The sequence below is a fragment of the Myotis nattereri genome, assembly GCF_964212035.1.
Source record: "Myotis nattereri genome assembly, chromosome: 1".
NCBI classification, from domain to species: Eukaryota; Metazoa; Chordata; class Mammalia; order Chiroptera; family Vespertilionidae; genus Myotis; species Myotis nattereri.
In genome coordinates, this window is record NC_138075.1 from 152592176 (window position 1) to 152606440 (window position 14265).

At 44.3% G+C, this 14265-nt stretch overlaps 1 pseudogene across 1 annotated transcript in view; it reads left to right on the forward strand.

Moving 5' to 3' along the window:
* Window positions 1–2316: 2316 nt before the first annotated feature.
* The window catches only part of LOC308531796 (N-terminal kinase-like protein), a 75053-nt pseudogene continuing 63104 nt past the window's right edge, over window positions 2317–14265 (forward strand). The window contains exon 1 of the transcript in view: window positions 2317–4685. The product of the transcript in view is annotated as an N-terminal kinase-like protein (transcript). The remainder of the gene's footprint in view (window positions 4686–14265) is intronic.

The following is a 14265-nucleotide window of genomic DNA, read 5'->3' on the forward strand; positions in this document are numbered from 1 at the left end:
ATATTGTTTTTGTGATTAATCACTATGCTTTAATTATGTTCAATTTGTAACAATGAAATTGGGGGTCACCACAACATGAGGAACTGTATTAAAGGGTCGCGGCATTAGGAAGGTTGAGAACCACTGTAAATATTTATTCTATGAGAGAAGCAAGAAAAAATATTCCAAAAGGACATAAAGGGTTGGGAAAGAAGTTTTCATAAACATGTAAATATAACAACCAAGAATAGGCCAGGGATTACAATCTTCAATCTAAAATGTTTTTGTGTTTTTTAGCTTTTTAAAAACATAGCTCTAAAGAATGAGTGAATTCCCTGAAATCACTTTAGCAAATCCCTAGGCTATCTTAAATAATTGCTCCTGCATTAATATATTACTGTTACTGTTAATAAGGTAGAGAGATTATATTATTATTATTAGTTTTATTCTTTCAAATGAAGATATTGAGCTATTTACTGGGACAACCAAAGTTATTCAGTGAATAAGTAATTAATATAAAAGACAAAGCTAATTCTTTTGAGACCAATTAAACTATGGGTTTCTAATAATTAGTCTTGGAATTTATTTGATATTTTATACATTTTAAAAAATATTTTAAGATGTTTAAAGCATTAAAAATAATTTTACCTAATAGATTGGTGATATTATGTTTTCATGAGTTTAATTGGATATTTGTTACTATTGTTTAAATATCTGTAAAGATGTGCAACTATTTAGAAGGGTGGTTTGCTATTAAGGAATATTAATTGTTTAATAGATGATAACATTAATACATTGATTATCATAAAATGCATCACCAACAGGTTTTGCCACATAGGTTCCAGCTGAATCTGCTCAGCTAACAAACATGTCAAGTAGGTATAAAATTGTGGATTTGTCAGAAGACGCAATGTGACAGGGAGTGGAGTCTGAGTTAGACTGCGCCAAATATGGAAATGTTATTATAACAGGTTTTTGAAATTGTTTACTGTGGAAAATTGCCATTTCAAGGAAGATTTATAAATGTTTTACATAATGGAGTGGAGAAGTCTAGTTAGTTTGGGAAAGGCTGTATGCTCTGTCCTTTTTTGGGCCACGCAAGGCTCTTCATATTCCAGGTGCTGAGATATCCTGCATGGGGGCTATCAAACAGAAATGCAACAGGAAATCGAAAATGCCTTTTGGGTTTTTCTTATAATCATGTTGAAAAAAGAATAAAATGAACAGGTAAAATGAATTTGAATAATATATCTAACCCAGTATTTCCAAAATCTTATCACCTTATCACATAATTAATATAAATATATTAATGGGCTATTTTACTTGTTTTTCCATATTTTTTTAAAAATATATTTTATTGATTTTTTACAGAGAGGAAAGGAGAAAGATAGAGAGTCAGAAACATCGATGAGAGAGAAACATCGATCAGCCGCCTCCTGCACATCTCCCACTGGGGATATGCCCACAACCCAGGCACATGCCCCCGACCGGAATCGAACCTGGGACCCTCAGTCCGCAGGCCGACGCTCCATCCACTGAGCCAAACCGGTTTCGGCATTTTTCCATATTAAGACTCAGAAATCCTGTGTTTGTCTTTGTGCATCTCAATTCAGAACGGTCACATTCACAAGTGGTCCTTTACTGAAGAGACCTGTTCAATACTGTTCAGTGTCCACCATTTCACACCTATGTATGACATTAGCAATCTCCTCAATTCCTGCACAAATGTTCGCTTTCATCTGGAAAATTACTGACATCTCTCTGGACCCTCCTGTACACTGAAGTCATTTGTAGGACGGCCACCAAATGCTGGGCTGATGTATAAAATTAAAAATTTATTTTCTAATCCATGTGACATCTTCTTATTATTAAAGCACTAGAGGCCCATTGCACGAAGAGATTCGTGCAATAGGCCTTCCCTTCCCCTGGCTGTTGACACTGGTTTTCCTCCGGCACCTGGGACCCAGGCCTTCGCTCCGGACGGAGCCTTCAGTCTTCACGGCTCAAGACGGAGCCTTCAGTCTTTGCTCCGCCACTTTGCCCCTATGTATGCAAATTAACTGCCATCTTTGTTGGGTTAATTTGCATACTCTCCTGATTGGCTGGTGAGCATAGCAGAAGGATGGTTAATTTACATGTTTGTCTATTGTTAGGTAAGATAACTTCTTTTTCTAAAACACTTGGTGATCTCAAGCTACCTTCAGTCATCTCAGGATCCAAGGGATGATGGTTTTTTCCCCCCATCAAATTTCCTTGCTCCTCAAGGCTCCGCCTGACCCCAGCTCAGGCTGCTGAGGACCTGGAGCAGAGGGACCTGAGTCCGCGGTGGTTGGGACAATGTGGTTCTTTGTGTGGGACCTGGTCCAGGATTTCCTGTTCAAGCTCAACCTGGAACCTGCCGAGGGCAGCCCGCTGGGGCCCTGGGCCATGCACCGTGGCCACAAGGAGGCCGCAGGCAACCTGATGTCCATCTTCATGTACAATGTGAAGCCTGGCTCCGAAGAGCAGACCCAGGTGGCCAAAGCTGCCTTCAAGCTCCTCAAAACTCTCAGGTACCCCAACATTCTGGCCTACATTGATGGGCTGGAGACAGACAAATGGATCCACGTAGTGACGGAGGCTGTGACTCCACTGGGAGCAGAGGCTGTGGCCCCAAGGAGCTGGAACTCTCCTGGGGGCTGCACCAGACTGTGAAAACCCTCAGCTTCCCCCTCAAGGACTGCAATCTCATCTACAACAATGTCTACATGGCCACTGTGTTTGTGGGCCGCACCAGGAAGTGGAAGCTTAGGGGCTTGGACTACATGTACTCAGCCCAGGGCAATGGCGGGGCACCCCCTGCAAGGGGATCCCTGAGCTTGAGCAGTATGATCCTCTAGAGTTGGCTGATGACAGTGGCAAAGCCATCACAGAGAAGTGGTCAGCCGCCATATGGCGCTTGGGCTGCCTCATCTGGGAAGTCTTCAATGGTCCCCTACCTCAAGCCACCCCTCTGCACAACCCTGGGAAGATCCCAAAACTGCTGGTGCCCCATTATTGCGAGCTGGTTGGAGCCAACCCCAAGATGTGTCCCAACCCAGCCCTCTTCCTGCAGAACTGCCGTGCACCCAGTGGGTTTATGAACAACCGCTTTGTGGAGACGAACCTGTGCCTGGAAGAGATTCAGATTGAAGAGCCAACTGAGAAGCAAAAGTTCTTCCAAGAGCTGAGCAAGAGCCTAGACTCGTTCCCGGAGATTTCTGCTGGCACAAGGTGCTGCCCCAGCTGCTGACTGCCTTTGAGTTTGGGTATGCAGGGGCTGTGGTGCTCACCCGCCTCTTCAAGGTGGGCAAGTCCCTCAGTGCTGAGGAGTATCAGCAGCAGGTCATCCCTGTCAGGGTCAAGATGTTCTCATCCACTGATCTGGCCATGCACATACACCTCCTGCAGCAGATGGAGCAATTTATCCAATACCTTGATGAGCCAACAGTCAATACCCAGATCTTTCCATGAGTCGTGCATGGCTTCCGGGACACCAACCCTGCCAACCGGGAGCAGACGTCAAGTCCATGCTGCTCCTGGCCCCAAAGCTGAATGAGACCATCTTCAATGTGGAGCTGATGAAGCACTTAGCTCAACTGCAGGCCAACGATGAGCAGGGCCCCATCTGCTGCAACACCACAGTCTGTCTGGGAAAAATCAGCTGCTTCCAGGCTGCTAAGGACCCCTTTACCCCATCTCAGATTGCCAGTGTTCTGGGCTTCGCTGCCACCCACAACTTCTACTCAATGAATGACTGTGCCCTGTGCTCTGTAGTCTCACTGTGGATCCCAAAAAATCTGTGCAGGTCCAGGCCTTCAAGGCCATTTGAAGTTTCCTTTCCAAACTGGAGTCTGTGTCAGAGGACCCCACCCAACTGACCAAAGTGGAGAAGGATGTCCATGCTGCCTCCAGCCCCGGAATGGGAGGAGCCGCAGCCAGCTGGGCAGGATGGGCCATGACAGGGGTCTCCTCGCTCACCTCCAAGCTGATCTGTGCACACCCCACGGCTTCCCCTGGTGAGCCCAAAGTCTCCCAGAGACCCACACCCAAGGGACTTCCTGTCCCAGCTCCCACCCCTGCCTCTCCCACACCCATTACCTCAGGAAACTGGGAGGCACAAGAGGAGGGCAAGGACACAGCGGGGGACAGCAGCGCTGCTGACAGATGGGATGACGAAGACTGGGGAAGCTTGGAGCAGGAGGCTGAATCTGTATTAGCCCAGCAGGACAACTGGAGTACTGGGGGCCAAGCCAGCTGCGCTGGGCAGACCAGTAACCCTGACCACAAATCTCCCGAGTCGGACTGGAGCAGCTGGGAAGCTGAGGGCTCATGGGAACAGGTTTGGCAGGAGCCGAGTCCTCAGGAGCCACTCCCTGAGGGCACACTGCTGACCAGCAAGCATAACTGGGGTGGACCAGAGCCCAGTGACAAAGGCAACGCCTTTGCTGATCTGTTGGGTGTTGGGAGGTTGGCACCCAGCCAAGACCTGATTCGTGGGAAGACAACTGGGATGGCCTGGAGACTGGGAGCTGGCAGGTAAAGGCTGAGCTGGCCTGGAAGAAGCAGGAAGAGCGTCAGCGGGAGATGGAAGCAGAAGGCCGCCAAAGGTCCCATGATGCTGGGGACCCGGAGGACTGAACTGCTGGTGTGGGTGGTTCCCGGCCACAGAGAACAGCCCCATGGATGTATTTATTGCACACACCTTGCCAGCCAGCCAGCCTGGCCAGGCACATCTCACATGTACATAATCAGAGCCACAATAAATTCTATTTCTCTCTCTCTCTCTCTCTCTCTCTCTCTCTCTCTCTCTCTCTCTCTCTCACACACACACACACATTTTCCTTACTCTTCATAATTCTCTGCTGGGTGAACTTGAGCTGCAATGGGAGGACCAGGCCTCTGTCCAAGTGTTATTTCATATTTTATTTTCCATGACAAAGCCTAGCCCCTTCAGAGGATACATCTATAGTGAAATGTGGGTGCTCTGGGGGACCAAACGGGAAAGGGGTTTGGTATAGACAATCTTTGGGTGCTGCTACTTTCCAGGTGTTAGGCCGATCAGCTCCATCCCTCTGTGGTCAAGGCCACCTCTTGGTGGAGAGATGTGCACCCCAACTCTCTTCCACTAGTTTACATGCTATTAGCAAGACACCCCAAACAGCAATGAGCTGCTTTCTAAATGGAATTAGTCCAGTGTACCTTTAAAAATGTCAGGGAGAGAGCCACTGCAGAGATTCAGAAATCGAGGGCTTACTAAGAGATGTGAGAGAAGAAGCCTCACCTGTAGAGCTCTGCAAATTACCTGCAGCTTCTTTTAAAAAAAGCTCTTTGGCCTGGAAACATGCGAGGAGGCTGCTAAACCAGCAGGTTCAGAGAAAGCAGCACTCAGGAGATTGATTTGAAGCCAGAGACACAGCTTCTAAGGTGGTGACGGGGCCGAGGGGGTCACTGAGTAAAAGGATTTCTCAGAACTGCTAATGATCCCGATTCGGTCATTTTCTGCTTAAAAAGACACTTTGACCTTCTCCAAACCCAAATATATGCTTCCTGATGGGAGGTGGCTCCATGCATAACCTACTGAAGATTAGATTTATCAGGGAAACTCTGGTAGATCCCTAAACCCAGCAGGAGAGGCGATGCTGCTCTTATTAATTGATTAAATGATCTCTTTTATATGGCATTATGCAAACATGTATATATGGCATAAATTATGCAAAACCAGTTTCAGCATGGTTAATAAAAAGGCTGAATAAAAAGTGCTAAAGTAGGTCCTTTTATTGATTTTTTCTTTAAAAATTAAATGGCATTTTACTTAATAGCATTAATCAAACTGGAAGACCATCTGTATTAAAACTTAAAAAAACTGTTTTCGACTGAGGGGAGGCCTGAGCACCTGGGGTGTGAATCCGGGTTAGGATAGCCCTGAGATGAAAGGGTTTGCCTGGGATGTACATTTGCTTCTCAGGGTTCTCTCCTACTTAACACATTGCAGACGGATAACAAGAACTCTTGCTTCATGTTACACAGTGTTTTACAAAGTATCATATTTTAAAAAGCTATTCGTTTGTAAGAACATGTCATAAATAACTTCAAAATGCAATGGGTATTTAATTTTAAAGCATGACTTTAACATTTATGTAAAACATTTTTTGTACTTGTTCAATAGAAACTTATGTGGCCACTGGGTAAAGCTAGCAATAAAACTACTGGTCCACAATGTGTTAGGATGAGTCTAAATAGGAAAGAGTATTCAAACGATTTGGGGCTTTACTTTTTCACGATGGTCAATGCCTGTGAAATTGATCAAAAAAGAGAACACAGTTCACTGAAACTATCTCGATGTCAGATACCCAGAGTTTGATTTCCAGTAGGGGTAACAACTAGTTGTGCTACCTTGGAGAAGTCCCTTAGCTTCTCTCAGCTTCATCTATAAAATGAAATGAACATTTACCACTCATAGTTATGGAGAGAATAAAATGAAATAGCAGATGCAAACCTCCAAGCACCAAGCTGACAACTGGTCAAGAATATACACACAGGCTATGATAAACCATTCAGAGTACTAATGTAGCAACTGCATGGTAGGCCCAAGAGTTCAAATGTCATCCATGGGGCTGATGACCACAAAAGCCCCATCAAAAAAAAAAAGTATGACAAATGTCCAATAAGCACATGAAAGGATGCTCGATATCACTAAGCCTTAGGAAAATGCAAATCACAAGCACAATGAGATATCACCTCATACTCATTCGGATTCCTAGTATATTTTTCAAAAAAGCTGTTGGTGAGAATGTGGAGAAATATGAGCCCTTGGGTGCTGTGGGTGGGAACATAAAACGGTGCAGCTGCTGTGGAAAATAGGATGGTGGTTCCTCAAAAAATTAAACATAGGACTACCATATAAGAAATTCCACTTCTGGGTATTTATCCAAAATAACTGAAAGTAGGGACTTGAACAGATATCTTACACCGATCTCATAGCAGCATTATTCTAACAGCAAAAAAGTGGAAACAACCCAAGTGTCCTGTGGTTGCCAGGGGCTAGAGGAGGGGAGAATGAGGAGTTAATGTTTAACAGGGACAGAGTTTCCCTTTGGGAAGATGAAAATGTTCTGGAGATGGACGAAGGTGATGGCTGCATAACAATGTGAAGGTATACTTGGAAACAGTTAAGATGGTAAATTGTGTGTTATGTGTCTGCTACTACAATTTAAAAATACATACTGTGCTAATAAAGTCTTTTCACGTTGCAGAATAGTGAGGTAGTGATAAGCTTCCTTTTTGTCCTGTTTTCCCAGTGACAATACATTTCTTCACTCACATATTTGCTCATTCATTCATTTGGTGCTGAGAGTTGTGTTGAGCCCCTTTAGTACATCAGCTACTGTGGATGGCAAAAAGTAAAGAAATAAATGCAGCCTCGTGTGGCTCTTCCCAAACTTAAAGCCTTGAAGGAAGGGTATCACAGGAATAGATAAACACAGGATCATGTGACAAGTGTAACTCCTAGAAAAGCATTTGTAAGATACTGAAATAACATAAAGAACGGGAAACACGAGGATGAGAAAAGGAAAAGCAATGGCAAGAAAAAGAAGTCCATTTTACATAAACTCAGTGGATGACTATAGGCATCTCATTGGCCTCTCTATTTTAAAAAAGAAAAGATTAGATTTATGTTATCATTTCTGCCATTTAGTTCAATTTTTTATATTATAAAAGAACTAGAGGCCTGGTGCATGAAATTTGTGCATGGGGGATGGGTCCCTCAGCTCAACCTGCACCCTTTCCAATCTGGGAGCCCTCAGGGGAGCCCTCTCCAATCCGGGAGCCTTGATGGCATAGGCCCACTCTCCATGGTTCTCTGCTCTCTGTGGGGCCTGGAAGCTCTAAGCCCACTGCCCAGAGGCTCTCTGCGGCCCAGAGGCCCTCCATGGCTGGGGCGGGATGCTTGCCTTGTCGCCACAATGATGACGCAAACGTCCCTTCCCAGCCACTCCATGTGCACGTGCACTGCCCAGAGGCCCTCCGCATCCTGCCTTGGCCACTCTGCGCCCGCTGCCCAGAGGCCCTCCACGGCCGGGGCAGAACACTTGCCTCATGCTGCGGTGATGAAGCAAGCATTCTGCCAGGCCGCTCACGCTGCCCGCTCTCAGCAGCCCCCCTCCAGGACTGGGGGATTTTGGCGGGGCTGAGGGGACTGGGCGCCGCCATCTTTGTGATGGAGTGATGGTTAATTTGCATATTACCCTTTTATTAGATAGGATCATTGAATTGCTGAGAATGCTCAAGATAATTTAACCTACTCTGCCGGGGTCCAACCCCAGCAGGTCCAGGGGTCCCCAAAGGTGTGGACGGAGTCGGTGAAGAAGGAATGACACGGAGGCAGCATTCAGTTGATCAGCAGCCTAGCCAGGATCTCCAGTGAAGTTCTGGTCAGGATCTCCAGCAAAGTTCTGGTCAGGATCTCCAGCCAGGCTCAGGTTCTGTAGCCATGTTCCCTCGCTAGGTTCTCCAGCCAGGTTCTGTCCAGGTTCTCCAGCCAGGTTCAGTCACCAGGTTCTAGTCAGGTTCTCTTGCCATGTTCTATCCAGGTTCTGTAGCCAGGTTCTGTCTCTAGGTTCTTCAGCCAGGTTCTCTTGCTAGGTTCTGTCTCTAGGTTCTGTGGCCAGTTTCCGTCCAGGATCTTTTGCCATGTTCTCTCCAGCGAAGTTCTTCTGTCTCTAGGTTCTGTGTAGGTTCTGTGTCTAGGTTCTGTCCAGGATCTTTTGCCATGTTCTCTCCCTAGGTTCTGTCTCTAGGTTCTGTGGCCAGTTTCTGTCCAGGATCTTTTGCCATGTTCTCTCCAGCGAAGTTCTTCTGTCTCTAGGTTCTGTGTCTAGGTTCTGTCTCGGTTCTGTGTCTAGGTTCTGTCTCCTGTTGTCTTTTTACATCTGTATTTATACCAGTTGATTCCAATCTTATCAATCTCTATTCCAAAGGTTAGGGCATTTCTTATCTCCATTTCAGGGAGTAAAGATTATGTAGCTTAAGCATGATTGTTTGTAGTTAAAGTGATTAATTACCCGCCTGGCACTTAGTTAAGGGGTTTTATTCCCTCCCTAACTTCAGGGGAAAATCTCTACCTGGGGAAACAACCTTTCTCAGAGAGGTGACCTTGGTTAAAACACATAGTGCCAAGAAGGTGAGCAAACATATTAAGAACAGTATGCCATATATGCCAGGTCCCTTGAAACAGCAAGGATGGACCGGCTCCCGGCACTACTCCCTACACTATTTTGCACATGAAGAAACTGAGATAGAGTAAAAGGTCCCACTATAAAATTAGTATCTAGAATACAGATTTTTTCAAAAGTGCCTGTTTTTTTTGTGTTTTTTTTTTAAATACCATACTATTTTTTCCAAGGCAGCCAGAAATGTACCAGTAAGAACCAGAAATGATCCAGTTCTTACTGACATCACATGATCTCATGTTTATATAGCACTGTCTTAGCTTTTCAAATTATCATTGTCAGCAGTAAGGTATGCTTTTACTTCTGAGAGGGTCAATGACTTCATTCTGGTTAGAAAAGTCATGATCTATGCTGCTGACGTACTTGAATGTAAGTCTGTTCATTTACTTATTAGTCATTCATTTACTAGTAACACACACTGGGAGTTAGGTGCTGTTCAACACAGTGGGAGCACAATAATGAAAGGACACACATTGCCCTAACCCAGTGGTCGGCAAACTGCGGCTCGCAAGCCACACGCGGCTCTTTGTCCCCTTGTGTGTGACCACCAAGTTTCAATCACACTGTACGTGCACACCCACACGTGGTATTTTGTGAAAGAGGCACACTCAAGGGGCCACAGTTTGCCAACCATTGCCCTAACCGGTTTGGCTCAGAGGATAGAGCGTCACCCTGAGGACTCAAAGGTCCCAGGCTTGATTCCGATCAAGGGCATGCACCTTTGTTGCAGGCACATCCCCAGTAGGGAGTGTGCAGGAGGCAGCTGATTGATGTTTCTAACTCTATCCCTCTCCCTTCCTCTCTGCAAAAAAATCAATAAAATATATTTTGGAAAAAAAAGAAAGGACACACATAATTCAGCAGTCCCTTCTTAAATAAAGTGTTTCTTACCATCTTTAACAAGTGTCAGAATAAATTTTTTGGACAAAACCCAAGTAGAATTTCATAAGCAGTTATGTGCTTAAGTGCTCTTGATATATTAGCCACTAACATTTAATTTTTCTATAGGTTTTATTTCCTATTTGGAGCCTGAGACTAAAAATTGATCAGTATCATTATGTGAGATGGGGGCTCTAGGAAGCAGAGAAGATCTTACGGCAGGGAAAGATGATGACTTTAGTTTGGGACCAACTGAATTTGGATTTCCAGCAGCATGGCATCTGGGAATACTGGCAGGCACTTGAAAGTCTGAGTGGAATTAAATGGGAGGTCAAAACCAGAAATGGAGACTGGAGAGTGCCCGCAGAGCCGAGAGTTGAAGCGTTGTGTGATTATGCCTCCCGTCAAGACGGCCAGGACACCTCTGTGGTCCGACGAGCTGCAGCAGGCACATGCACCTGGGGACTGTGGGGCATCTCAGCAAGGGGGTGTTAGGGAGGACTCAGAGGATTGGGCTTATACAGGTGGTTTGGGGGAAGGTCAAGGATGCGGGGGTCCACCCTGGACGGAGGCAGGATAACTCTATGACTGGGTATCTTCATAAATCCTTTTTAGATGTAGAGCAGAATGGAGCAGGACAAAAGCTAGAATTAGAATAGAAGAATCCTATTGGTCTGAATAATGGGACGTTTGGTCATTTTTGCAGCTTGTACAATGTTCATAGTTTGTGTTCAGAAATAATTACCCTAAGGTCTTATTTGTGTCTTGATCCGTCTGGGTCTCAGAGTGGCCTTGATGGATGTTGATGTTCAGTTTTCATGAGAACACCCAGGCTTATCTGGATGTCCCAACTGGTCCAGGATGGCAGGGCAAGGCTTCTTTTTCAGGAGGAAGGAGGGAGGAGGTTCAAGAAAGCACCTTGGCACCCCCACTTTCCTCCTAACTTGCGATTTGGACAGTGACAAAGAAAGTAGAAGTGGAATGAGAAAAACCCAGAAAATGCAACATCAGCTTTCCCTGTTTCACACTTTAAAACACGCATACTCCTGTGTTGGAAACAACAAATAAAACAGTATAGTAACGTGGTGTAATTTAGAATCGCCATCCGGAAAAATGGGTGTCATGCAGAAAACTGTTCCCTTTGTTTATTATATTTACTTGGAGTAGGTTGTAGTCAGTCAGTGCCTGACTAAATCCCACAGTTTGTTCACAGCTTGCTCTGTTATCAAGACTCCTGCATCATTCTTTAGAACTTGCATCAATGAGATAAAATCGTGTCTGTCCTTTAATGTAATTTTCCATTTGCCTGTGACGATTTTTCTGGATCCTTCCTGACCTGCTTGGTTCTTGTTAGGTTGGATTTTAACATTCTTGCCTCTTGCTCAGACTCACAGGGATGTTGTGAACATGGGATAAATGGACCGCTACGCTTTGCTTTCAAGAACAGCTTCCCAGACTTGGTTTTCCCAGACCAGATTTGTAAAGTTCCTGCAAGCGCCATGGTTACTGCTCCTTTCTTCCACAGCTGATTCTGCATATTTGCGTGGGATGGGAATCTGCCTCCTAACCTCAGATTGCTCAGTTTCCTCATTGAATGTGAGTTTCTTTTCATCTTGACCCACACCTTCCATTGTACGGGCCATTGCGTTCTACACCCTCCATCTCGGCACCTCGGGGGGATTTGAATGTGCGTCTCCTCTCAACCCTCCTAAGATACAATGCCCGGGATGTCCCCTGCCACAGTGCTCCCTGGGGAATGTGAGAAACTCTGACACCCCTCAGCCTCCCTCTGTCTGCCTCAGAATCCCCATGACTCCCCAGAATGAACTCAGCGAGATGGAAGTTCGGGGAGAACAACCTGGCACAGAGCAGGCTGCAGCCTTCTTGGCCGAGTCCCATCTGCCTTTCCGGGTCATTTTCCCCTGGGAACAGCCCTGGTAGGGAGTGTGCAATGTGTGGGTGTTTTCCAATCGGGACTTTGCGCCGATTGCTTTGATGGCTCCATTCGTTATGCTCATTTTGATCTAGCATTTGAAGTGTGAAGACAGTGAGCACGGGATAGCCATAAAGGAGCTATTGTTGCCACATTTCTTTAGACCAGTAAGGAGGCCTGCAGACCGCTGGTAGACTGCCAGCTACAACTCTGCAAAGCTCCTCCCTCCGCTGGGGTCTAAGACATTTAAAGCCCAGAACTGCGAGTGGCTAGGAGCCATCCTCAGCCCTGTAGGAAGATTGCTTTGTGGATTAGGAATCAAATCTGAGCAGTTTTGGAGCCTGAGAGATGTCCACAGGCCATTGTCATTTAAATAAGGTCCTTTCAAGCGGCTCTTAGTGAGCTGAGGCCCCGAACACTGTGCACTTTTCCTCCCTGGCTGACGCATATGTGGATGTTTCCCACTACACCGGAATTACACAGGATCTGTCAGCAACTGACACTGTTAATAAAGGATTTACACATATCATGAAAATGCCTACATACAGCTGAAATGCATGCCAATTGGTTAAATTAATGTTGCAGCAAGATAGTTTGGAACTTTTATTTGAGTTCTTCTAAGGGGTAATTGGGCCCTTAAATAAAAACATATGGGTGGTAGAGATCCCAAGTGCTTTAAATCAGCAGAGGTTTGGCAATCCCATGGCTTTTAGTGTATGTGACACAAGCAGAGTTCATTAGATCCAGGCCCAACCTCGTACCTGACGTCAGCAGAGTAATTAATCTTAAGAATTCCCTGAGCCAACAACTGACAGTGCACTCATAATCCACAGCTGTGTCCTCTCTTTCACTGGGGCCACTGTGACTTTTACTACTTCCTAAAATGCCAGCTTCCAAGTTTCCTTTCCTCAAGTCTTCTGGTTGGGAAGGTCAAATGCAGATCCAGAAAATGAAAGAAAATTGTCCATATTATGTGTGGGGAATGTACTGATACACCTATGAATCCATATTAACAAAGACACACAACCCATTCTGATATGGTTGGATGCTTATTTTATGATGTAATATATTCCTGAAGATAAATAGGTCTATTATACAAGTTTGGCGTAATTGAGTGGAGACCTTGCAATTACTGGGTAATATGTTATTCTTTATTTTTAAATCCTCACCCAAGGATATTTTTCCATTGATTTTTTTTTAGAGTGAATGGAAGAGAGAGGGAAAGACAGAGAGAAATATCTCTGTGAGAGAAACACATCAATTGGTTGCTTCCTGAATGCGCCCTGACCAGGGCCTGGGCCAGGGAGGAATCTGTAACTGAGGCATGTGCCCTTGACTGGAATCGAATCCGGGACCCTCCAGTCAACAGACTGATGTTCTATCCATTGAGCCAAACTGGCTAGGGAGGTAATGTGTTATTATCAGATAAATAAAGCTGTGAGATAAAAAGCAGTGAAACAGAAAACCACAGCTTCTTCCTCAATAACCCAACGATTTTTTCCCATTTCCCTTACATGCTTGGGTTTTCTTTTTCATGTACTATAGTTACAGATAAATTTTATTCCCATAATACTAGTGTTTGAGAGAATCTCAATGAACACCAAGTGGAAAGAAGATTACTTGACATTTAAAGTTGGGAAACTCAGGTTAAAAAACCTATTTTTAGTAGCTAAGCCCTGTGAAATATAGCATACATAATCCATGTTAAAATTCCAGAAAGCAGAAAATGTCTCTTCAATTAGAAATATATTCTGTAAATGTCGTACTCTACTCTTGCCTTTCATTTTACCAGTAGGTTCTGCTTTAGTAATACAAATTTTAAAATAAAATTTAGGTAAGGAATCTAAATGCATATAATTATGCACTATTACAGTCTTTTCTAAACAATAGAAAATTTTTGCCAGTCCAAAAATAAATTATCACCAGTATATCTAAGCAAAAATTAATTTAAATTACAATTTATTTTATTACATTCTTTATAGATATAGCAAAATAAAATCACAGAAATGTTTTGTGAAAATTCTTTAGAGCAAGTTTATGGAAGCATTATATTTTTAAATTATGAAAACAACTGTATCACATTATCCAAACAATGATAGAGCTTTACATCACCACCTACAAGGATTCTGACTTAACCTTTTTTTTACTCAGAAAGAATATGTTATAATTATCTTAAAATTATCTGTTTTATACTATAAGGCATAGCCATTTTCAACTTTATGT